The 25827-nt window shown below is 43.6% G+C and overlaps 1 protein-coding gene across 1 annotated transcript in view; it reads left to right on the top strand.

Annotated features, from left to right (window-relative positions):
• Window positions 1-16431: 16431 nt before the first annotated feature.
• Window positions 16432-25827, top strand: part of LOC139756543 (uncharacterized) — a 211014-nt gene continuing 201618 nt past the window's right edge. Inside the window, 1 exon segment of the mRNA XM_071676107.1 lies at window positions 16432-16593. The gene's annotated coding sequence lies outside the window, so the exon portion shown is untranslated.

Below are 25827 nucleotides of genomic sequence, written 5' to 3'. Positions count from 1 at the left end.
GGAAACTGTCTTACATATGATTTATTTATGTAAAATTTCTGTTTTCTTTTTACGTCTGTTTAAAGTGTAGAATCTCTTAAGCACTAATGTACGATGAACACAGTGGCACTACGCAGTGTGTTTTGGCATGACGTATTACCTGACCATAAAGTGTCAAGGGTTTATGACAAGACCATCATACCCAAGAGTATTCTTCAGTCGTTAAGGGTTGAGGGAATAGTGTAAAATTACACCAGTGACAAACGGCAGTAAATGCTATTTATTTCTGCGTATCTGAAACTCTGGATGTTGAATATATTGGTTCTGACTTGATTTGCAGCCTGCCTACTTCCAGATGGCTAAAAATTTGAGATTATTTCTTTTGTATGTGTGTATAGATCACGTAATATTTTGTTGCTGGATACAGCTTACTTATCATTCCTTGATGTATGATATTGGTTATTGCTCTATGTACTGTAGATTTTTATAATTTCTTATACATATGTCTCAAGGATTTTCAGATTGGTCTTATGCGTTCGATATACCTTTGTGATATCTTACGTTAGCGTAATGAACTCGTTCTGTTATCTTCTAGTATTGTTTCCCGAAAGTCGTATCCAGCACAGTTACCATAAACATAGTCTTGTAATTTGTGCGGTCGCTGTACGGGAAGATAAGCGCCAGCCAGGCGTGTGTGTGTGTGTGTGTGTGTGTGTGTGTGTGTGTGAGCTGAACACGGAACAATTAAGTAGTCTGTGGTCGCTTAGCTTTGTTGTTAGATAGACTGGTGATATAAGAACTTCGAGATCATAACTTAGGACCTCTGGAGTTAGATAATAAGCCTTTGTTGCTGAGGTTAAGACATCAGCTAAGATTTTACTCTCCTCTAGAGTAAGACACATGTCTCTTGCCTCCTCCTTTCTTCTAACAATCTCACTTGCCACCACCCTCCTCCTCTGCTACCCACATCTTCCCTCCATCCCCTTTCTCCCCTGCTATTGATCACTCCTCCCCATTATTGCCACGTACCCATCCTCTCACACCCTCGTGCCTTGACTGTGGTCCCTCGTATTGTCATCCAACCGTCCCCCTCCCTTGCCTTTCCCATTGTCTCGCTTACCTCACTTCCTTCTTCCCTCCCTGCTGCTGCCAGAATGCTAACACACGGCGCAGCAACACCTGATTTGTCGCCCCTAATTTGTGGCAGGCTGGAATATATTTTTACATATCGGAGAGTCGTATGTTGCCTTTATGGGTGTGTGTGCTTTATGCCTGGTGCCTGAATATCTGTCTAAAAGTATTGTCAGGATGCTAGCGTGAACAGGCTGGATGTCTTGGAAATATTGTCACGGTGCTGGAGTGAACAAGTTTGCAGTCGTCAGGAAGATATTGGAAATACTGGACTTCCTCGCGTTATCATTGTGACAGTTCTGGCGTGAATGAGCTACCTCTCACTGTTATGAATATTATGATGCTGGTGGTGAGGAAGTAGCGTTGCTATGAGCTTGGTGGTCCTGTGAAGATAGCAATGATCTTTGAGTTGTGGGAGCACAGTTTGAGGCCTCCTATGGACTTCAGGTAGTCTCCAAGTGGCATACATCCATGTAAAGTTCATTTCTCATATTAAGTAGTTAAAGTGAATGTTGTCTGATTTTGATGGTAAATCCGACTCTGGTTTTAGATTATTTTGTATTTAACACACAGAAAGAAACGTTTTTGAGATAATCATCGTAAAGTTGATACTTTTTGTGTGAAATATCAGTAACGTTTGTAATAGCTAGTTCTCGCAATAGTTAACGTGCATGCTGTGCTTTTTGGCTTAATGATTGGTTAGCAGTCAATGACCAATGAGTTCCACAATTTATGTACAGTACATGCAAAGCCAGTATATTTTACAGCTGAAGAACACGTATTTACTTTGTACCATGAATGTTTGATTGAGGTTATATAGGGCACCTTGACAGCTTATATAACGTGTGGTGTCACGTCACCTGTCATGGCATGGGAGGAGGGGCAGCAACAGGCCCCACTTCCCTTCCCCCTCTTACAAACATCACAAACCATAATTGGATTGCTCCCTCTTGTCTCAACTTGGCGGTAACACATAAACGTAAGATTCGGATACAGGGCCGGCAATCTGTGGACCTGATTCCTCGGACCATTTCCTCCGCGTGAGCCAATTTTTCCAGGTATTCTGGAAAGACGCTGGCTATTATCCTACTTCCATGATAGTGGAGGATATACTTAGCTTCCAGGTGCTGTGGCCCAGCCTTGCTCCGGCCTGCACTGCATCCTGATGTGTTGGTGGTGGTAGTGGGTGATGGTTGTGGTGGTGGTAGTGAGTGACGATTGTGGTGGTTGATGGTGGTGGTGGTTGATGGATGACTGTAGTGGTGGTTGTGTTGTTGATGGTGGTTGACGGTCGTGCTGGTTGTGCAGCTGTTTGGTGGTGCTGTTGGTGGTGTAGTAGTGTTGTTGGCGTTGATGGTGATTGAGGTGAATAATGGTAGACGTAGTTGTGTGATGGTGATGGTCGTGGTGGTGGTGGTGGTGACAGGTATGGTCTGCTGTGTTCTGGTAGAGCTGTTGTTTGATGGTGGTGATTGCTGTGGAGTTTGTGGTGAGTCAAATGTTTTCTTTGTGGTGTTTTTGTTGTTGTTGGGAGCCATGTTGTGGTAGCTCCGCTTGTAGCAGTCGTGTTAGCAATGGTTGTGCGGTTCAATTACACTTGTATTGAGCGATAGGGAAAATGGTGTTTAGTGTTAGTGTTTGTAGTGTATGGTGTAGTGTGGTTTTCAGTGGCGTTGGCTGAGCTGGTTGCAGTGGTTGAAATATGATTTGTGATGGTCTCCAAGGTAAACGTAAGTACATGCTGTTTACTGTGGTTACGTTGATAGTCGTATTACTGGTTCATTTTTTTTAATGTGGTGCATGACCTGACTATTTCAACTGTGGTAATGAAAATGATTCGGTACCTGTGATGGAGTGATTGTCTGAGGTACCATTCAGTAACATCTTTGACTTTATCGTTATGCTTTATTATATATATATATATATATAAGCTTGTAGCTTGTAGGGGTAAAAAGGAATGGATGGCGTACCCTTGTGTTGTTTGAGGTTACAACCCATAGTGTGGACACTGTAGGAGTGTTATTGTTAGTGGGCTGTAATGATATCGTTGTATTCTAGCGCTGGTGCTGAATCCTTTTGCTGGAGGGCTGGACAATAACCTGTGTAGCTGTAATGGAGGAGAACAGCGTTATAATCGTGTGGTTTGGGAAGGTAACAGCACTTGCTGTTGTTCAGTTGTTACGGTCGTGGGAATTAGTGGTGGCGCCTCGTGATAGAGAGAAGCTGAGTTTCTTTTTTGGCCAATATAATGATGCGATATGCTCAGTGATGGTTTGATAGGGTGAGGTTTTGTGAGTGTGGTGTTGTGGTCTTGCTGGCAGTTGTGGTTGAGAATGTGTCGTGGTTGTATTGATTACACAGGTGGTTGTTGATGGGGGTGGTATTATGAATAGCGATGACGGTATATGATGGTTTCGGTGGTGCTGAAGACGGTACTGGTGATTAGGAGGTAGTTTGGCGGTGGTTATGGCGTTTATTATGATGGAAGTGATGTTGGGGCAACGATGATCATAGCGGCGGTATTGATGATGGTGGCAACAGTGTTGAAACAATGATGGAAGTTGAAGTGGTAAAATGGTGAAGGTGGAGTTGATGTCCACGGTGATGGTGATGGTGTAGAGACAGTGGTGCTGTTGGTGATGGTGGTATTGATGGTGAAGGTAGGGATGGTCAGGTTAGAGGTCAAACTATCATGTTCCTGGTTACGTTTAAGGTACTGTTGACGAGGGACCAACTCCATTCCTTTTCTGTTGCCTTATTATTCATCCAGCTTCCTTACCTTTCTGTCTCCCTTCGGTACTACTTTATCATACTTTACAGGCTTGTCTAAACCAGCCATCCTAAAATCACGTTGATGGATTTAAAGGCTATCATAGGGTAATAGCCATTATGAACATAATACCCATCCAGGGATGCACTTCCGTATCTCTGTAGAGAAACTTCAGCACTGGATGAAAGCGATTGGCGAGAACTGTTGACTCAGAATAAATTCGGTGAGGTTGTTGTCTTGGCTTTATTGTTGATTCTTTGAAGGAAGAGGAGCTCAGACCTCTTGGAGCCGGTAATAGCCAGCCAGAAGTGATGGGCGAAGAAGCCTTTCGAGCCGTATAGCCAGCGTATTGTGGAATAGTGATGAACAAGCAGATATGGCCGGAAGACAACGTTCGTTTCCCCTCTGTGGCAGCGTACGCACTGAGAGAAGACTTAGGTCAGCCATACTATGATCAATTTTCATATTTTGTATGGTAGACGTAGGATACGGACTCTGGCCTAATGACCATTACATTGTTATGAACTCATACTCATTAACGATTGGCTTTTGATTGTCCTTAATGGTACAGATTCTGGCTTGATGGCCATTAAATACTGATATCCCTTATTGGAACGTATTTTGACTTAATGGCTATTACCCTATGATAGCCTTTAAATCCATCAACATACGTTTGGTGTACGACCTATGTAAATGATAAAGTGTTCTTGATTTGATATAGAATAAGTACATTGCTGTGATATGTATTACACTTGAAATTCACTTTTTTCCCAAAGGAAATTTAGTACGTTTTTCTAAGATCACAAGACTTGGAACTCTCTAAATGTTGCATCGGTAAGGAAATGAGACGCATGGCACCGTGGATGGGAGGGAAGCCAGATACTAGGCGCCCTGGGTGGGGAGGTAAGCGAGACACCAGGCTCCCCTGGCGAGAAAGAAACGAAATACGAGACACCTTGTGTGGGAGGGAAACGAGACGCTAGGCACCCTGGGTGGCATGGAAACGGGACACCAGGTACCCTGGGTGGGAGACGGCAGAGATTATAGGGGAGGGGGAATGTGACGAGGAACAGCTCTCACAAGAAACAGCTCGTAAAGCAAATTTTGATAGACTTGCTGTTGTGGATGGATTAACTCTCATTCTTAGGTCGAAGGATGTGCATCATGTGATTCAGAACTAGTCAGTAAACCGTTTTGTCAAGAAAACTAAATAAAGTTCATGTCAGTATTCTCTTCAAGCCTTAGACTTGTGTTCTTGTGACATGATAAAAGATTTTCATGTCGTGCACCGTCCTTAGTCACAGGTCAGTAAACGATTCTCCTGCATTACATTTGTTAAAAGGATTTATTTTATTTTTGCCAGTAGGACATTCTCTTTATCCTTGTCTTGCTCTTATTGTTTACTCACACACACACACACACACACACACACACACACACACACAAACACAAACGTGCGCGCGCCCGAGAGTGTACAGACAATATTATAGCCATTTTATATACCTCCACAAATATCGAAAACCGGTTTGGTAGTGTAGCAAGAACGGTCAGCTGATGACAGATCCTAAAACCTTGTAATTCCTGTTGAGGAAAAGTCAGATGGTGCCTCTCCCCAGGCCAGCACTAACACCACACAGAGGCCAAGTGGTGGCACTCACGAACCTACATAATTACCGGGCCACGGTGCCAAACTCCGGAGTATAGTGCCCCACCATTACTGCCATCCTCTCCACGACACCCAAGGGCCTCGCCGAGGTCGTGATTGGCATCACCATCTTGTGCTTCTTGCTGGGGAGGGTGAGGAGAGGGGAGGAGCAAGCCTGCCAGTGCATGAGGAGGGACTGAATAGAGTGGCCCTTGTTAGGGAAGCTGAGAAATACGGTGGGAAGCCTAGTTAGAGGTTTGAAGACAAGGGGGAAGACTGGTAAGGTGGAAATTGTTAATGAGGTGCACAGTGAGCTGGGAGGAAGGGATAACCTGGTATGAGAGACTGTTCAAAGGGAACTTGAAGGCGTGTTCAGGACTGGTATATAGAGGAAATGTCCGGGAGGCTGAACATGGAGAGGATGAGGACGCGGTGTTAAGTGGATAAATAAAGAAGTCGACTAGAGATGCGGCAGGGAACTGAGAGATCAAATGGCGCTAGGAAAGAAGTATAGAGGGATAAGATGAGAGATTTCTAGAGGCAGAAAGATTGAGGAGTGATACGGGGAGAGGGGGATTATGAAACACGTAGGTACGAGCAGGCGCTTAGGTATGGAGGGGAAACTTGGTATCTCCTCATTTGTGGCGTCGGGGTGGGAAAGGAGAGGACATTTGGGGATCAGGACACAACAGGGAGAGGACGGATGAAAATAGAGGAGTAAATACAACTTGAGGAAACGATACTTGTAGAATAAGAGATCGATATATAGAGACAAGAGAGACATACTTCACAGGTAGATGATAGAACCATGTGAACATGTATTCTCTCAGAAAGAAACGCCTAGGAACGTACCGCACCATGAACGAAGGTAGATATTCAGAAATACATATACACATACATACAGGCGCCCAGGTACAAAGTATTGTATTCCTATGGATGTGATAAGGTAATGCAAATTCACTACTAATAAAATTGTGGGTCGTATTCATCAACTGGTCTAAAACTAAGTCAGTGGGAGTCTGTGCGTGTCTTGCTGAGCTTTAGACCAGAGCTGATAATTACATCATCGATATTCATCAATATTCATGCTGTGATTTTTTTACTTCCATTAATGCATAATGCAAATAAGTATGTGTACCTGTTTTTTTTTTATATAATGCGTTACTTGCTTAGTTTTCTTTTTATCTTGTTACTTGCTTGAGGAAAAATGCGTTAGATACTTATAAGACAGTGACTAAATAGGAGATCTGATTACTTTGATTAGTTCGTTGTAAGTCTATTTATAACACTGTGGCCTCTAATATGAGGTATCTTAGTACATGGGAGTATCAGTGTAGGGGCATCTTTTGAGTTGTAACTGCCAGGCACGCCTCGCATCATACCCAGATTAGATTACCTCCACACTCACCATCACCTCCGAGACTCTGGCATCTTCATATCTGCTATCACCTCCAAAAGGCATCGAATATCATGCATCCCGTGTCATCTCCAGACACAAGCACCAACTGTGCGATCATCACATCCATTCGCCAGCGCACCCTCCCTGAGGGAAATCACCACATCCGGGGGTTAACTCCAGACACGGAGTCGTATAAACACCCTAGAAGCATTTCCACACATTATCTCCAGCCTCAGACACCTTGCCCAGTATCTCCTCTACAGCCTGGTTCATATTAACGCTGATCGCAGCCCCCGAACACAGTGGCACTTCACCCAACACCATCGCCACGCTGAGACTTTGAGCGTCATTGGTTACCCACTAAAGTGCCGCCCCTAAATAAGAAAGTGTCGCTTTGGTGTTCTGGGTATTTATCACCCGTGTTTTTCTCGCCTCAAACTTGTTTGTCCCATCGTCACCTCACCCATTATCCTCTTTTGGCAGTATTTCGCTATGGACAGCATCCGTCGCCTTCCTCCGCCCTTGCGCCCCTCACTGTCAGACAGCAGTGATGACGCCTTGGTATGTTTCACATTGTTCGTGAGCACCGAGGCATTCCACAACTCTCTGCTGGTATCCTGAGCATTTCCTCTATTTTTGTGTGTTTTCCTTTCAGTCTGTGTATTTCTTTACGTTACGCTCTCTGGTTACCGATTTTTTTCATTTTTTTCTCCCATGTTCGTTATCTTTTATGGTTTAATCAGAGTGATGATTATACATAAGCACTTGTTTAGTGTTTCTACGGCCTTGCTTGTTGGATATTATCATGTGAAAACAGTAATAGACAAGTGTTGAATATTAACTGAATTACTTTTTTCTTTGTAGGTAAGTTTGCGCCCAAGAAGATGTGGAGGGGAAGGATATCACAGGCAGCCGATACAAGGTAAGTGTGAGACTCGGTTTGTACCGTGAGAGGTCAGTAAGGGGTTGGGTCTCGTGGATAATGTCTTGAGCCGGAAGGTAAGTTTGGTGGCTGGTGTGACGCAGGACCACTACCAGGGGGCTGGAAGGAAAAATAAAAAGAGAGTGAGGTTATCTCTCGTCATCTGAGAGAGAGAGAGAAGTTGATGTGAAGTTCGCTGTGATATTTTGTTGTAATTAGAGAGGAGACATCAAAAGATGTGCTCCTGAATCGTTTGGTCTTCACAAAACCAAAGAAGTATTTCTTAAAATTCTGAGGACGCGAGGGACCGTGGTGCCCCATTCAGCTCCCGAATTCTCCCTTGTGTGGGGTCAATCTATCACTCCATCTAGATATCATTCATCAGTCCGTGACAACTACAATTTAACCCTCACTCCATCAGTGAGCCTTTTTTCCTTCCCTCCCCATAGCAGAGTCCCTATCCCACGACGTACCAAAATTTTTACTTATTTGTGTTTCTGTTGTGATAAACTTTGTTTTGGTTTGAGGAATCATTTTGTTTCTGGTATCATTTTGATCTTTAGATATTGGTCTAGGTCCTCTGTCAGGTTTTAAAAGATGCAAGTTCGTTATCACATTACGACAAAATGGATGTATTTTTTTTTCTCCTGTTTCTCTCCATCATTCTCAAGTTCAGCTCAAGTGTTATACTTAACCTGAGTGTTTTCTGTGGTGTTGTCTCCAGTGACATGACCGACTTTACGTGTGAATTTTGCCGTAAGCTCCGACACATACTGTCCTCCTCCAACACTAATTCCTTATCAGCTTACACATTCACTAGTTATCAGGTAACAAGGTTATTCGCCCTATTCAAAAGCTGGTGTTTTAAAGAATAAGAAAGAACTCGGTTGTAGATGTTTAGGAAGTTTTTGGTGAAAGATGTGAGAGCGGAGGAGGCATACCGCCGTATATATGAGTGTCAGCTTCGCCATTTTTCACATGGAGTTCAATATCAGAGATCTGATCTCTCTCGATTGCCTGATGGCCTTCCCGCGCTGCCTCCCGCACGGAAGCCTTCGTCTCAATTCTCACGTTCGCCTCGGCTTCTTCACTCTTTTCTCGTACTTGTATCATATCTTGTAGGTTTTGCGTTGTTTTCCAGGTAGATGTTTTGTTTTCCTTTAGGCATATGGTCGTCTTTTACACTCGTCTTCCACGGTGTTTGAGATGTGCTGCTGTTCCGCTGAAAATGTGTTGTTTTATTGGATTTATATTGTGTGTGTGTGTGTGTGTGTGTGTGTGTGTGTGTGTTTACTAATGAAGCGCGCGGTGAGGTTTTCATGTCTCGGAACTTTGCATATATATATATATATATATATATATATATATATATATATATATATATGTGTGTGTGTGTGTTATTTCCCGCTTATGTCAGGTATCCGGTTATGGAACAACCCGAAAGAAGATGAATGATAAACATTTTTTCTTAGGTAAGAACGACTGTCCCGTTCGGGATTCGAACACAGGCCCGTAGAATGCAAGGTTGAACAGTGCCCAGTTTTATGAAGCTAAGTTATAGCGTTTTGTGTTACTGGGTTCTGATCTTAGTCTCTAGATCCACTACAATCCTTCACTATGTTGTACCTATTATCTCAGATTCCCATTTCCAGTTTTCCATTCCTTAACTATAACCTCGTTTTCTACCGTCGTACTCACCATTTTTTTTTTCTCCATAATGCATATTTTCATTTGTGTTCTCTTGGCCTCCTGCCACAGTTACCTTCCCATACGTACCCAGTCCACGTGTCTCCCATTTTCTCGGTAGATAACGCGTTAAGGCTGTGGCATGATAGTGTTTGTATGTCCCTACCAGAGTCCCCTTTCTAGGCCAGCCTTGGCCTTGTGGCTTCACGTCTCAGTAGTACACCGTGCTTGGCGTATTGAGGCGTAACCTTACGACCTCTGGTGTCTTATATAAGGCTGTATGGGTTTTCTTCTGTACTGGGGGCCCGCTATACACACTCGAACGTCATTTGACCTGTCCTCTGGGATGAATGCTAGTTAAGAAAAAAAACAGATGTTGCTGTTTCCTCTGTGTTTGCATTTTGGTTTTTCTTAGCCTCTTGTTTAATCTGGCGATGTAAATGAAATACGGTCAGATAAGAATCTCAGCTTTGGCCACTGGGTTTTACCGCCAGCTTATCAGATTTATATGCAGTAAAAGTTAATGCTTGTGTGCCACTGGAGCGTGCCATTGCTGCGGGATATTAATTTGCATATCACAGCCCCCATCCCAGTTTAGGTTGGGACTGTTTGCGGAGGGTTGCATCGCTGTCGTTTATCGTGCCGCTAGCCCACCGTCCGAGGGCTCAGCGGCTCGGTAGGAAGAATATCAAACGAAGCGAAGGTGCACTCAGGAGGCCGTGTGGGTTGCTGTGGTTCCGGGAAGGCAGCAAGTGGTCGGCATCCCATCACCCCCGCTGCTCTAGCGCCCCGAGGGCTTTGGCCTATATCCTTTTGGTGGGTGGAGGAGGCGCTTGACGCCTCAGGGGGAAATGCATAAGGGTTTTGAAGTGTTTAGAACATTCTACCAAGGTTAGCAGGTAAGGAGGATATTAGCTTGTTAAGGATAAGTGAGGCGGCGGGAGGATGTGAAGTGAGAGAGGTGGCGGGTACCGTACCAACCCCTCCACTCATCTTGATGGAACACTACACACAAAGTACTTCCATTATTATCATCGTTACCACCCTCCCCTTTTTCTTTAAACTTCTGGCGTGATTTTACTGAAAATCGGTTGCTCGATTAGTTATATTCTCTTTTGTTATAATTAGCGGAAATAGGAGGAGAATTGGCCCATAATTTATTCTTTGTAGGTGTCTTATTACTAGGATTTGCATATGGGAAATAGATTTGGTGACTGTATTTAGGTGAACACAAATGGTTCTTTCCCAAACCAACTGAAAGGAAGATTTAAGTTCTCTGTTAATCATAACACTATTGCATTTAGTACATAGTAGTGAGTTACTCAAGAAAGAGTGGTGGACGTCATGAAACACCACTTTAAACACACCAGGTTCATAATTTGATGAAGATTAAGAAGAGCCTTCACCTCGGCTATCTCTCGTGCCTACACTATTAAGGAGCTGTATGAATTATTTGTGTAAAGAAACATTCGCGGTCGCGTCATTACTGAATGTTGATTATATACAGTTGGTGTTGGCTACTTGGGAAAGAAGATAACTCGAGACAGAATGATTATATTGTGTACCATGAAGTGGGGAAAGAACATCGTCAGGGTCTAAATGAAAAGTTTTAATTGCAGTTTCTCCTTTATAAGAGTGGAACTGCGGCCATAATATTTTTGTAAGTGGTTGAGTCTGTCCTTGTTTGTTGGGTATTGCTTTGACTTCTTGACTTGAGATGATGTGACGAGGTTTCCTAAGTAGAGGATGACGAAGGTCTGGTGCCGGGGCGAGGATGGTCCTCTGGCAGGGTTATGTCGCTCTGGCAAAGTAGATGACACGACCTGTGGTGTTGGACGACAGTCATCCTTCTCCATCAGGATGGATGGATAGTATATTGTGGCAGGGATGTGTGGCACTGAGATGGATCACGCCGCCATAGACACTTGGCACCTCCCCACGACATCATGATATGAGTTTCTTCCTACACTGGAAATTTCATTATACTTCTCAAACTATTAACATACTCTTATTTGTGCCGCTGGTGCTACCGCTGCGGTAGTTGTGGGCGTTTATTACCCTGCTGCTCTGCGTTATGTTGCTGTTGTTGCCGCTCGTGTCACAGCTGTACATGCTGCAGCTTCAACTGCTGTTGCAGTTCCTGTATTTTTAACAATACCCTGCTGTTATCATTGTGGCTATCAAACTATCATCATCTTGTGTGTGTGTCAGTGTGGATATGTAGATACGTTTACGCATATATATATATATATATATATATATATATATATATATATATATATATATATATATATATATATGATATAGATTTTTACTTCTTTATTTATGTGTGTGTGTGTGTGTGTGTGTGTGTGTGTGTGTGTGTAAGAAGAACTGGAAGTTGTATGAAAAGAACAGGGAAGCGTCACCCAGGAACTGGGTTGAAGGTGGACAGAAAAATGCAGAGCGCGCAAAGCGCAGGGAACCTATCGTCCTCGCGGCAGTAAAAGTCATCGTAGAGTCTCGGGCCTGAGGAGGAGGGAGGAGGAGGAGGAGGTTGAGGACCAGGGTGCACATCTCAGGAAGAAGACCCAGGTGCTCATCATTTGACGCACTTCGTAATATATTTTTTTCGTGTATATTTGACGTGTATGTTCAGGTTCTCTGACTTCATGACCAGGGTCCAGGCGACGGTCACTTGAATCCAGTGACGTTGAACATATTTTTCTGGTCATTTAGGAAGCAGTCAAGGCACTGAACCTGAAGGACTCGGCCACAAGGAAGTGACGTGGTCGGTCTCGTTGCTCGCCTCAGGCACTTGCTCCATTGCTCCATGCGTCTGTGATGTCTGATGAGTCTGGTGGTTATTATACGTTATTACTGTGTGTAATTCAGTTTTATGGATGGATAGGCAGATGGATAGAAAAATATATTGGTTATACCTTCCATGTCTCCTCGCATTATGGGGGAAGGGTACTAAGGCGTATACAGCTGTAACATGTGAGAAGATAAGAAATAATCCATTAGAGTCTAGAAGCCTCTTTATTGAAACAAAGAAGTGGAAAATTGTTTGCTTAGTTAATCAAACAAGAACAGTCTTGTGCTTCTGGAAACAAAAGTACGGTTAATCCGATCAAAGTCTCAGATCTATTAAGGGCCATTATCTCCGAGCTCAATCTTGTCGATGTTTGGGATATTTTTTTTTGTTTCAAATCTTATGACATTAAATCTTTTCCAGACTCTCTTGTCTTGAAGGCGATAATGAAGGCTTGATGGTATCCAATCTCGAATGAAAATGTCTTGGCTTGTCTTTTTGTCGTGTGTGTGTGTGTGTGTGTGTGTGTGTGTGTGTGTGTGAGGACTGTCACATGCAGAGCGAGATGCCACAGGAATCTTGGATTGATATTTCATTATCTTTCATAGATGTACGTGGAGAGCCGGAGCTTAGGTCACGCTCATATCTTCCTTCACTAACAAGAGAAACAGCATTCCTTCCTCACGCCGAAAACAGGTGCAAACAGTTTTGATTATTAGCGTTTTATGGACATCTTTTTAACAGAAAAAAAGGAGGCTGTGGAGGTGGGGTATCCTTTTACACAGTTTCTTGGAATGATTTAGGTAGTTTTTCATATTTGTACAAAAGGCTCAGTTTGGATTTCACCGTCGCATGTAATTCAATTTGAAAAATTCATAAAGATTTTGTGAAAATCTTACTTGAACAGTGGAATGTAAATTCTATGAATGAACTCTCACGTATTATCCTGGTAGCTGAACCATTCACCTTCTGGCGGCATCGATATTGTAGACCCCCCGCTCTGAAATGCAGAACATTCTACATCCTTGATTACTGTATTTGGTAAATTGGTTGGTAATTCCGGCTAACACGGGGGAGTATTTGTAGAAGAAAGAATCATTAGGAAATAGTCAGTTATGATCCCGGAGCACCGTAATGTTTACAAAGTTGCAATGCTGACCGTAAAGTGAGGCTGTAGTCTTGCTTGAGTGTGCAGCAGTGTTGCTCTGCTGCAGTTGCTGACTTGTGGCACAGTTGTGTTGTAGGGTTTTCAATATAAAGCTCTCTCGTTTTCTAGTATTCCGACTGTTGGCTTAGCGCAGCTGTTTTGTATCGTAGATATTTACTTGTGCGCTTATTTTGTATTGAGATGTTGCAGATGTTGACTTCAGGATCAGTTGTGTTCTTTTTTTTCTGCTGTGTAATATTTACTTTTACTATTATTACTGCAACTACTACTTTGCTTTTCTAAAAAGTATTTCCTTTGTGTTGCAGTTTTATTAGACGTGTCTGTGTTACTGGGTCTGGGGTTTTGTGAGTTTGATATTACTGTATCGTGATGTTGTATTGTTGCAGAGCTGTGATACTGTTGTGTGTTGTAGCTGACTTATTGTGATGTTGTTTCGTCCGTCTACTCTGGTGCTACCGCAGTGTTGTGCTGCTACGTCGACCTGCCAGTATCATTATTTGTGGCACTGCTTTCGTGAGGTTAAATTGTGGGACTTGTTGACTCGTGAATTTCTGCATTGTGTCGGTGTGCGGAATTACATTAAATACTTTTACTTTATATATTTTGTGTAGCTGTAGTGACCCCGTAACCTTGCACGACTGTTGTGTTGTGCTTATATGTTTAATACTGTCTTGTATTCTTGCTTATGTATCAGCTCCTGCTCGCTGTGTTAAGTGTTGCAAGAATTACTATTGAGGTGGTGATGGGGGGTAATCTGTGTTTGTGTTTTGTTTTGTACCTATGTGTGTCTTTTTGTATGTGTGTGTGTGTGTGTGTGTGTGTGTGTGTGTGTGTGTGTGTGTTTGTGTGCTCGTGTAATTTTACCTTTATGTGTGATGATATATGTGTGTTTATTGTAGGTGTCTAATTGCATCACTTGTCGTATTTGATGGATATGGGGCCCTTTGAGTAAGTGTACAGTTCTAAAGAACCTCTTCACCATGTAGCGAGCAGTTAGTGAGGACTACACAGATGAAAGACGTTACTTGAACTAAAGCAGCTGTAGAACCTTTGGTACATGGGAAAAAATCAAATACTCCGGGAGGTTTGTGTGTGTGTGTGTGTGTGTGTGTGTGTGTGTGTGTATAGTCATCCTTCAGGAGCCTGTAGTGGCACCAAGAACTGCACCTCCGGGGCAATATCTCGTCTCGTTTCATGATGACTGCCACAGTTCGTAGCTCGGTAAATGTATTTTAATGTGTCTCCAGTCAGCGTTAGCCTCGTAAGTTTTATGTGTGAGCGAGCCTCTGAGTTAATGTATGTTAACATAAACTTCACAAAGTCGAAAGCGTCCTCTCAACTCGATGCCGCGCTGGTTTATCACGCGAAGATTATCAAAGCCAAGTTTGTTTTTAAATACTGGGAAGTCTGGAGTCTGCCGTAGAGATATTCACAGTTAATCGAGTTCCTGAGTTTGATTGCTTAGGGTTCAAGGGAAGAACCCGAGCAGAAACCTCAGGCATATCGGACGCCCTGGGCGCCCCCTGGTAGCTCTGCCCAGCAGGACTCAGTCAGCTCAGTACGTGTTGGTTGGGAAGAGTACGAGAGGTGTCCGGACTAACCAGCACGCACATCTTTACGACACCTCCCTTGTTCCTACTCTCTGTGTACTTGTGATTTACTACGTGTTACGTTCCCAGTATTATGAGATGGGTCAAGTACTTTTAGCCTAAGTCAAGTCACACACACATCAGCCCATGCCCACTCTGCTTAAGCGGAAGAGGAATTCTCACACCAAAACAAATGCTTTTTCTCACTATGCACATTAAACTGATCTATTATTCACCAGTATTACTGGGAGATCTAGTCAATACCGGGTCATCTCGCAAGGCCCTTGCTGTCTTTTCGACGCCCTCAGGCTCTTGGTTGTGGACCTCTGCTCTGTGACAGCAAAACACTTGATGGCAGTGACTTACAAGTGACCAGAGTCTACGTCCTTACAAAATGTTTCTCCAACATATTTGGGTAAACATTATACCTGATAAGAAGAGAAGAGTGTTCTCTCATACCTAGTGGGTGCTCACCTTTAACGACACACATACACACACACACACACACACACACATGGCTTACTATGGCCCAAACTTTATCCTAGTTAAGGTAATTCGAATCTCATTCAGCGTGCCAAGGAGTTTGACTGTTTTGTTTTCCAGTCTAGTAAAACTGGAATTATTACATCTGAGCCTTCAGGTATGAACCTTATGGCCACTCCTGCGTTATTGATGTTGATATACTGGCACACGGTCCTGCTGCGCTGTACACTGTTCTGAATTAACCAAATTTGTGGGAAATTTTTATTCCTGTTGTCCACCAGGTTTAGTTCATTTGACAGAATTTGCAGTCTGACCTCATGTTGTATGAGTGACTGTCAAATGGGTCTTACCAAGCTGACTAATGGATTACAGTTCTGACTTGTTGGTAATGGATGGCCGGCCTGTAGGTAGTAACTGACATGTATGTAATTACCTCGTGACCTGTAGGTGATGGTTGTTGACAGGGAATGACTTTTATGACCTTTTTAGAGTGTCATGGTTGACCGGTTGACCTGTGGAATGCACAGATGATATGTGAAAGACACGGATGACCTGTGGGAGACAAGGCTGATTGCCAACGGCTTGTTGATGATTGGGTGTCACAGATGACCTGTGAAAGGCACGGATAACCTGTGGGAGGGACGGATGACCGATGTGAGGAACGGCTGACTTGTAGAAGGAACGGACGATCTTTGCGAGGCACGGATAACAGTTGGGAGGCACGGTTGACCTGTGGGAGGCATGGTTGACCTATGAGAGTAAGGGGTTAGGAGAGCGGGGGTTGAGTTGGGTCGGGTCGAGACGGGTGACGGGTGGGGGCGGGGGCGGGACGGGGATGTGTGTGGTGGTCTGGGCGGCCAGTAGCCGAGCAGCTGCCGTGCGCCCCGCTCGCCAGCATCGCCGCGCTCCCGACTCCAGGCCACAGACCTGGGTCTCGTGACGTGCTCCTGGGGCGGCTCCGGAGCCGTCAGCCCTCCCAGGTCCCCCCTCGGGGCCCCCCCTGGGCCTTCATCATCTCCTCCCTGTGGTAACGAGTGTTGGTCACCCCTCCTGCGGGCAGAACCACTGTGAAGGTTGTAATGAGAGCGTAATGTGTAGCAGGAACCCCCGCCACCCCCCACCCCCCTACTCATGCTCGAAGGGGTGGCAAGTAGTAGTGTAGTGATGACCTGGTGTTGACCTGCCTGACATGGCATCGATGACCCCTGCCGCTGGAGGCCCTCTTGCTGGTGCCAAACGTGTCCTAGATGCCGCCAACACACGTCGCACGAGTGACACCACCCCAGCCAGCGTAGCCTGGGGAAAACTTTGTGTTCTGTACGTGGAGGATGTGCTCTAAGAGGATAACATTGTGATCGCAGGTTGTATATGTCTCGTTCAGCCATCCTGCAGTATGGACAGTGCGCTGCGATGTTTCTGGAAACTATGAACCTTCTGATAGTACAGTACTGTGGCAGTTCCAGTTGGAAATTGGACACTGAAAACTTAATGTGGACACAGAATGTGAAAATTAGCCGGTCGTGAACAGCAGACCTTGTAGAGGAGGGGGAATTGTTCCAGAAAAAAATGTATGTAGTCAGTCAAGTCTGCAGGTATCGTACTAAGTAGCGTAACCCTGAGGCACGTCGGGGGTAATTTCATTAATGTCCCCTGAGCTCGTGGTGTAGAAGACAGCTCAGTGGAAAAACAAAATATTGGGACAGGAAACACAATCGCTTCGCTTCGGGACACACACGTCATTTCTACACAGAGGTTCCTGCCTCGCACAGTCTTCCTCCAGGTTCTTCTGCTCCACGAGTGTCTCAGGCTGAGACGCTCTTGCCGATACCTGCCCGTCTGTGTGTAGATTATCTCGACGTTTGACTGTGTCGATAGCGGACTCTGGGAGACCTCTAGCCGACTCGACCCAATGTTAACTTGACGGTCTGACAAGCACTGCGGCCTACGACCAGGACACATAGCAGCCTCACTGTATATCGACCCCTGCCGGTAACATCCTTGACAGACTCTTAGTTGCTCTGTTCGACATCTCTCGTGACTGGAAGTAACTAGACACGTAACCTAACCACACTTCGCTTTCATTTGCACTTTTACTAGCATAACGGACTCGAGGCAGTATTGAAGGCAGACTTTCCCCCAGTATCACGCAGTCTCATATGCATAAGCTGCCATGCCTTGCATCCTCGACAAACATATAGTGTGAGCAGTACCAGCATGACACATCACAGACACGCCCATTTTTACTAACATCACGATCATTAATCAGCGACGCCCACATTCTAATTCATAATCATAACATTCCCTCACGTGCACGCTCACCAACATGAATATTTCATTCCTTCAAATACAGCATCTATCGCCAGTATTGCACGTATGACATAGCTGCAGTGAAGATATATCAGCACTTCCAAACTTACCGACTTTTCGTACCCACATTTTCAGAATTACCGCTGATATTCCCCTCACTCTTAGTGCTCTTCCAGCATTGTTGGCCATGGAACATCACACATATTTCCAACACTAGCAGTATCTTATTCGTACCCACACTAGCTCATTTTAACATTGGCAGCATTATCCAATAATGATCAGCATACCCTGGTTTATTATTTCAGGTTAAACTCAGTCTTACAACATCACTGCCAACATCACAGTCTCACATTCGGTTTCCTCTTCCAACAATACCATCCTCCAACTTAGTCACTCCCTACACTAGTATGACTGCACATATAATCAGCGTTTTTCAGTCACAGCAACGTACACCCCAGGACTGTACATCCGACTGCCAACATCTCGCCATTCCACTCAGAATCGAATGCTGATATTGTTGCATCATGAAACCATGCAGTCAACATGCATTGCTAACATCAACAACATCATGCAACCTCATGCTTAACATGTATAGCAAAATTACCAACTACATGAGCCCCACACACATTTGCACTTCCCTCACTTCCAGCACCACCGAACTCTCCTGCTCAGCATTCATAGCCAAACTACTAACATCACAGTCTTAACGGCACACACTGCTGCTACCGTTGCCGACAGCAAAATAGGGTCACGTATCATTACTTAACGTCTGCTGCCAACAGTGCCAACGTCTTACCGTCACTTCTAACCCAGCAGTACCACCACACATTCACAACTCAGGCTTTACTGCCAACATTACCAGACTCAGCCTTTCATTCAGTATCCATAGCCAGTTTTACTAACATGATATAGCTAATCTGCATCACATCGCATCACCACACTCATCATTCACTGCCAGCTTTCTCTGCATCATACTGCCTTTTGCTGCGGGCATCATACAGCGTCACGCTTAACACCCATAGTCAAGATCATGAGCATCATACATCATTACTGAGCAGCCTTGACCAACGCACTCATTACTCACTACCAACGTTACCAACATCTTATGCCCCTACTCAACAACCAACCCCTCCCCTCCCAACATTACCAACACCACAGTCGTCCAATACCAGCATTATGCACACCGTAACCTCACATTTAGCCACCATATCATGACGTCAGAGCCGTCTAGACGCTCCATCGTTGCATTACCACCACACGGTAGTGACAACCAGACACCATTGCCACCACACTGTAGTGATATCCTGACACCACCGCCTTCTAACATCATTACCGAGGCTGCCACTACATCCAACATCATAATACGGTCAACTGACACCTTTATCAAAATTGGCACTTCATATAAGACCATGACATCACCACTACCAACACTGATGCCGTTTCCAACACTTTACCACTGCCACCACTACCCAGGCATGTCTTCCATCTCTCAGAAACCATCTATAGCAAGAGTGACCGCTATAACCATCATTACTCTCAATAACACTGCCGATGCCTGTGATGCCGTCATGACACAACCAACAACACACTGGCACTAGATTCAGCCTCCTCTGACACTGGTCATCAACTGAACTTGACACTGTAGCCAACACTGTGGCACTACACACACACACACACACTCACACACACACACACACACACATACACCACACTGACACCGCCACAAAGAAATCCCCAGCATTCTACCACCAGCAACTTGCCTTCGGCACCAAGCTCCCACGTTCCATACCCAGGTACCCTTACACACACACACACACACACACACGCACACAGACACACACACACACACACACACTCATACAAACAGACAACAAAAATAAACACACACACACACACACACACACACACACACACACACACACACACAGATGTACCAAATCGTCATTTCTATCGAATATTTTCATATGTTTTTACATTCTGATTTTTTTTAACCCAGTAAACTAGAAATGTAGGAATTTGTTATCTTTTGTAATGTTTGCATAATGCGCTACAGTTTTTTTGTTTTGCTCTACCAAACATGACGCGTTTTCATGTTTTTATAATTTTTGCTTTTATTTTGGTACAGCCGAGCACCGAGCAGAAATGTATGGTTATGTCTTTCAGGCTCTGGAGAATACGAGTATGTGTCATCTTTTGTAGGCTGTATAACTTACTGCAGTTTATTACCATCTCCTCATCCTTGCTTTATACTTTTAAGGGTTATGATTTTCATGATGTTCATATTGTTTTTAGTTTTGCTTGAACGAATCGTACATATTTTTTTCTTATTTTTTTTTGGCTGGTAGCAAAGACCAGAAATGTAGGATCATGTCCTGCTGACTATAGAGAGAATACAAGTACTTTGTGATTTTGTAGAACTGTTTAAGTGCTGTAGTTTGTTACCTCATATCATGTGTTTTATATGTATTATAATATAATGTGATTTTATATATATATATATATATATATATATATATATATATATATATATATATATATATATATATATATATCCTTTTTTAACAGTGTAGGTCAGAAGTTAATGATTACGTTCCAAAGGCAATAATGAAAATACGAGGATGTTATCCGTTACAGCTTGTATAATGTGCTGCAGTTTGTTTCCATCGCCATTATCATTTAATGTGATGTATGTGGAGGTCCTCGCTCCCAGCCCCTGTACTAAATCTGGTCTTTAGGAGTCAGGGTTTTACTTTCTGTGGCAGTAGCTCTTATTATGATGGCCAAGAATTGTGTGGGTGTGGTGGTGGTGGTGGTTCAGTGCATTTGGCAGTGGTTGAAATTTGAGCTGTGAAATGCAATTTTTGTTACACTGATTCGATGTATCTGGGAGAGTGACTCGTCAGTGTCCAGCAGTCAGCTGGATTTCTTGTCTCTGACTGTGGCCTCATAGATCACAGTTAGATTTGTACCTTTGACAGTGATGCAGGGTCTGTGGGCGAAGTTCTCGATTCATCATTCTTGTTTCTGCTAGTGACTGTAACAGTGAATGACTGTCTGACAGGTGTTTATAGTGACCTAGTTTTTCATGGACAAATATACGTCTGGCAGTGTCTTGTTTGTTGCGTTGACATGTTCACGTCAAGTGTTGTGTCTAACAAATGTTTGTGTTAGCACTGACTCAGTCCTGGAGTCATTCGTAAACTAAGTGATCCAATGTTAGTGCAGTGTGTAGGCTGTGAGATGTGGCATTTGGGTGTTGTGTATAGTAGTGAGATGTGTTTAAGAATTACTCCTTGACGTTGTTCGATAGTCTAGCGTTGTTTATCAAGTATCTAGCTGTCGCTTGTTTTAGTGTGGCAGTTAAAGTGTCTGGCAGTAAACTTCTGCCTGGCAGTGACTCAAGTGACTGACTGTTGAGTGTTGTATCTTCATCAGTCGAGTATATGCAGTTGCAACTGTGTCAGATGGTATGTATAACAGTGACTTGGTGTTTGACACTCTGGGTTTACACTGATCGACAATCACCAACTGTTACGTAGCAGTGGCTCAGTGCGTGAGTTTATCTAGTAGCAGTTATCAGGCATCTTCCAGGTGTTTGTCTGTGAGGAAGTTTCAACATCAGCGGTATCCACTGTGTGTCTGCGAGGGCATTAATTGTCTGTTGTATCGATTGAGTCTGGGAACCCACTTAAAGTCTTTGACATCGACCGCTATGTGTCTGTGAAACCATTCATTGTCCATGGTAGCTACTGTGTCTGAAGGAACTGTTCACTTGTCTTTGGCAGGGACTCCACGTCTGCGGCAGGCAGTCATTGTCTGTGGCTTCGAGGTAGTACTGGTGTCACCAATCGTAGCCGTGATTTATGGTTGTAAATTTACGACCGGAACTGGTCCCTCGTCCCTCTAATTAGACTATGTAAATCAAGCGTGCAAAACCCTTCCATTTTTTTTGTTGATCTCACGGCGAGCATCAAAATGACTCCATTTGTTTGACAAACATAATTAACGTACACGTTAATGGTACATTAGTCATCAACTGTAGATTATAGTTGTTTTGTAGAAAACAGATTTTCTCAAGTTAACGTGTTTGTTAAGTGGGTAAGACCACTGAGGAAGTGGAATCAAAGGGAGTTCTTGCACCACCGAAACTTGTGGTGTTGTTATGTAAATTTGGTTAGCGTTTTATTTACATATATCATTCTACTGTATACTGGTGTACACTGGTTTCTATAGGGTGTAAGCCTCAGATTCTCGCGATGTCTTCCCAGCACTATAAAACAACCGGAAATGTTAATTATTCTTGGATGGTTTGAGTTTAGAAACTGCCTTAAACATTGTTAATTTGTTGGCTGTTCTTCGTATCAGTAGATTAATGATATTCATGGGTACATTTTAGTACTTATGATCATGGTTGTTAGTTCAGGATGTTTGACTATACTATAGGAATCTTTATTTGCCTGATAACAGTGTACATTGCCAACTCGGCTTACACACACTCGCACACACACACACACACACGCTGACACGTTTCATTTTATTTGTTACATTTATTCATTCGTTAAGTGGTCTCACATTTATATTGATGGGGATACCTTCGTAACTTGTTTATTTTCGCACAGTAGGAACTCATATGGTAAAGTGAATTATGTAGAAAAGACAAGAATGTATAGAAAGAGAATTAACTGTGAGGCAAAATGACAGATGGCTTCCATTGTCTAGTGAGGACTGTGGCAGACTCATTTTTACGGTTAAGATGAAAAGATCAATTATTGGATAACCCTTTTGGTAATTTAGTGTCTTCAGGCTCATCCATCGTCTAAGAGAAATATTGTTGGTGACGGTCTAACAGTTTTATACTTTCTGAACATATTGTTTTTTCTTTTAATATACTGTATCGATTAGATATGTGTGGTTCTACCGAATAAGTTTATTTTCTGAAAAAATCTGGTTGTGTACATGGGTTGAAATTCACGTCCCATAAGAAGAAGAGGAAGAAGAGAGAGAGAGAGAGAGAGAGAGAGAGAGAGAGAGAGAGAGAGAGAGAGAGAGAGAGAGAGGCTCTACTTCCATGCGGAAATCAGATGAGATACTCTGTTGTCTTGAAGAGTTCATGTGTATTAAAGTTTACAGCTATCCAGAAAACTATTATGTTAAGGCTTTGAAAGAATTACTCTGTGGTAAAACTGCTTCAGAAAGTTTTCTTTAAAGTATAGAAAGCGATGAGATTAAAGTAATAATAATTCATTATATATAAAGAATAATTATCCTTATCTACCAACCTAAGAATGTTTCAATATTACCAAAGTCGTATGTAATAATATATTCTTTATTTTTCCCTTGTCTTTCCCACTTTTCATAACGGACGTTAGTTGTCAGCTGGACCGAGCGTAAATCACCTTTAAGCCTCTTATATGAATTTATGAAGGATTATAGCAAATGCTGGTAATGTCTGAGATTGGAAAGCCGTGATCGCGTTGAGGTCTGGGTGGCCGGAGATGAAGCTACGGACATCTTTCTGAACTCTTGTTCTGAGGGACGGGTTTTAGGGGTTGAAGAAGTTTGGCTCAGTATTCTTTTCGAGGATGGTTTTTGTCAGTGTTAACTGGAGGGACGGGTTTTGAGAGTTGAAGAATCATGGATTGGCTTTTGGAGGGTTCTAGGGAGTTATAACTAGAGGGACGGGTTTAGAGAGTTGAAGAATTTTGTTTTCGTCAGTTGGATTTTTTTTTTTTTTTTTTTGAGTGTTGTTCGAATGGAAGGTTTTAGGAGTTGAGGAATATGGGACGGTTTTGTTGAAGAGTTCTTAGGAGTGCAGTGATCAAGAGAATGTCAAGGAAAAGCTGGAGGATAACAACAGATCTTTGAGTCTCAACCTAGGTGCACCAGTTTCAGAAGCGCATGCTCCATGATGGCGTGTTCCTGTGATCTGGCTTGTAAACCTGCCATGTCACCTGGTCGTCCCCGAAGTACACCACACTCATCTCCAGTCACGCGCTTGCCATTCAACCCCTCCTCACACCTACAACACGCACCGTAGTACCTGGTTCCAAGGAGGTAATCGTGGGGACATGAAGAAGAGTATGATAAGTCTAGAAGACCTTCCAGGCTACCGTGAGATACACATTGAGGAACGATCTCGACTGACCATCACACACACACACACACACACACACACACACACACACACACACACACACACACACACACACACACACACACTAGGCATCATCAATCTGGTCAGTTTAGTCCTCCCAAAGGATGAGAGAGATGGTAGTGGATTATTGTATGAATTTCATGGAATTCGATAATGGGGTGTGGAAGATATGCGAGTGTGGGCCGTGGGGTTTGAGTTAGGGCTTGAGAGCTGGCCAGCCTCGAAGGGCACCATAAACCCCTGCCGCCCTATGTTCACGCCAGCTCCGTTGGGAGTTATTCAATTTATTCACGAGATAGATATTTTTGGATTACTGGGAATTCTCATGCACACTTTGACTTTTTCCCGTATCCTTTATGAATAATTAAACACGCCTGCGTGTGTTGCTGACTCCGCTGCCGCCGCTGTCCCCCAGTAATTCTGCGGAGATGATGCAGATCCTCTGGCTGTCACCGTTAGTGTGAAGAGTGAGGGCTGAGAGGAAATGGAACGAGGGAATGACCATAGGAATATATGGGTGAGGGAGATGCTTCGAGGGTGTGAGAGTAAGGTATGGGCACAGGAGAGTATTAGGGAGAGTGCATTGGAGTGTGTGGTCACAGCTGCAAATATGAGACGCTAATTAGAATATTATGAATGTAACGGTAGGCGTGAGGGGGCAGAGGAAGCAAGGATGAGTTAAGATCGTGGACGGAGGGAAGCTCTGGAACAGTTGTGATGTAAGGTGTTATGGGTGTTGCGTGGAACGAAGTTATGAAAGGTATATGTAGGAGAGAGGGAATAGGTCACGGGGAGTGGTTGGACAAGATGTGGGAGGAAAAGGGCGCGTGATGATTTATAGAAACGGATGAATGTAAACACCAAGATGGTGCAGGAAGTGCTGAGCTTCAGCCTAGAGTTGTGGAGAAATTTCCGTGATGGAGTGGGCGTATGGGTGGTGGAAGGGAGTTAATGGGCGTGATAGTTTAGTGTTAAAGTCGAGGCGGCGATGTGGTGTTGCCAGCTGAGATAGGAAGCGTGGCTGCAAATTGTAAATTTCCCACGGGAAGTCAGCTTTCCGTGGCCAGTCGTAAAATGCAAATGCTCTTGGCACCCTTTCCCTTCATGAGAATTTTGATTGACTTGTGGGATATTTTTGTACATCAGGTGCGCACCGGAAGTCCTCCAAATCCTGGCGTTGCGTCTGGTAACCAAAGATGAATTATATTCAGCAAAACTGCACGAAATCAGATAAAGTGAATCTCAGTCTGTGATATAGTTTTGGTCGCGTGCAGAGGTTGTCAGTGTAAGTCAAGGGGATCGGGGAAGAAGTAGGGAATATTGAAGTGAAGCGGAGGGAGAGTTATTGAGATTGGAGTACAGCATCCATAATAACCTACTATCCGAGTGGCTGATGACAAAATGAGACCTGTGTTATCTCAGTGTGTTGTTACTGACTGTGTAGAATGGCTAATGTGTACTAAACTGACCTTATCAGCCTTCCTAGGTCAAGGGTTTATTAATGATGTTCTGGGATCGCCTGTTGTAGGACAGGTGTTGTGGGACTGATGTTATGTTTGTGTTATAGAAACGGTGCTATGAGACTAGTGTTATGGTCTTGTGTAGTTGGTGTTATGGTATTGATTCTGTGTAGATCTTACTTACCTATTTCTTAGGGACTGGGAGAGACTTCTGCACTCGTGGGACCCCATTTCTTTGAGCTTTCCCAACTCTCATACAACTGTCAAGATTTAGAGTCTTATTACTTTCTTTAGTTCATTAATTCTTTACTCTTATACTTTAAAAGTACTTCATTGTGTC

This window comes from Panulirus ornatus, chromosome 22 (assembly GCF_036320965.1).
Source record: "Panulirus ornatus isolate Po-2019 chromosome 22, ASM3632096v1, whole genome shotgun sequence".
In the NCBI taxonomy this organism is placed as follows: Eukaryota; Metazoa; Arthropoda; class Malacostraca; order Decapoda; family Palinuridae; genus Panulirus; species Panulirus ornatus.
The sequence above is the reverse complement of the archived record's forward strand: the minus strand, read 5'-3'. Positions and strand labels throughout refer to the sequence as shown.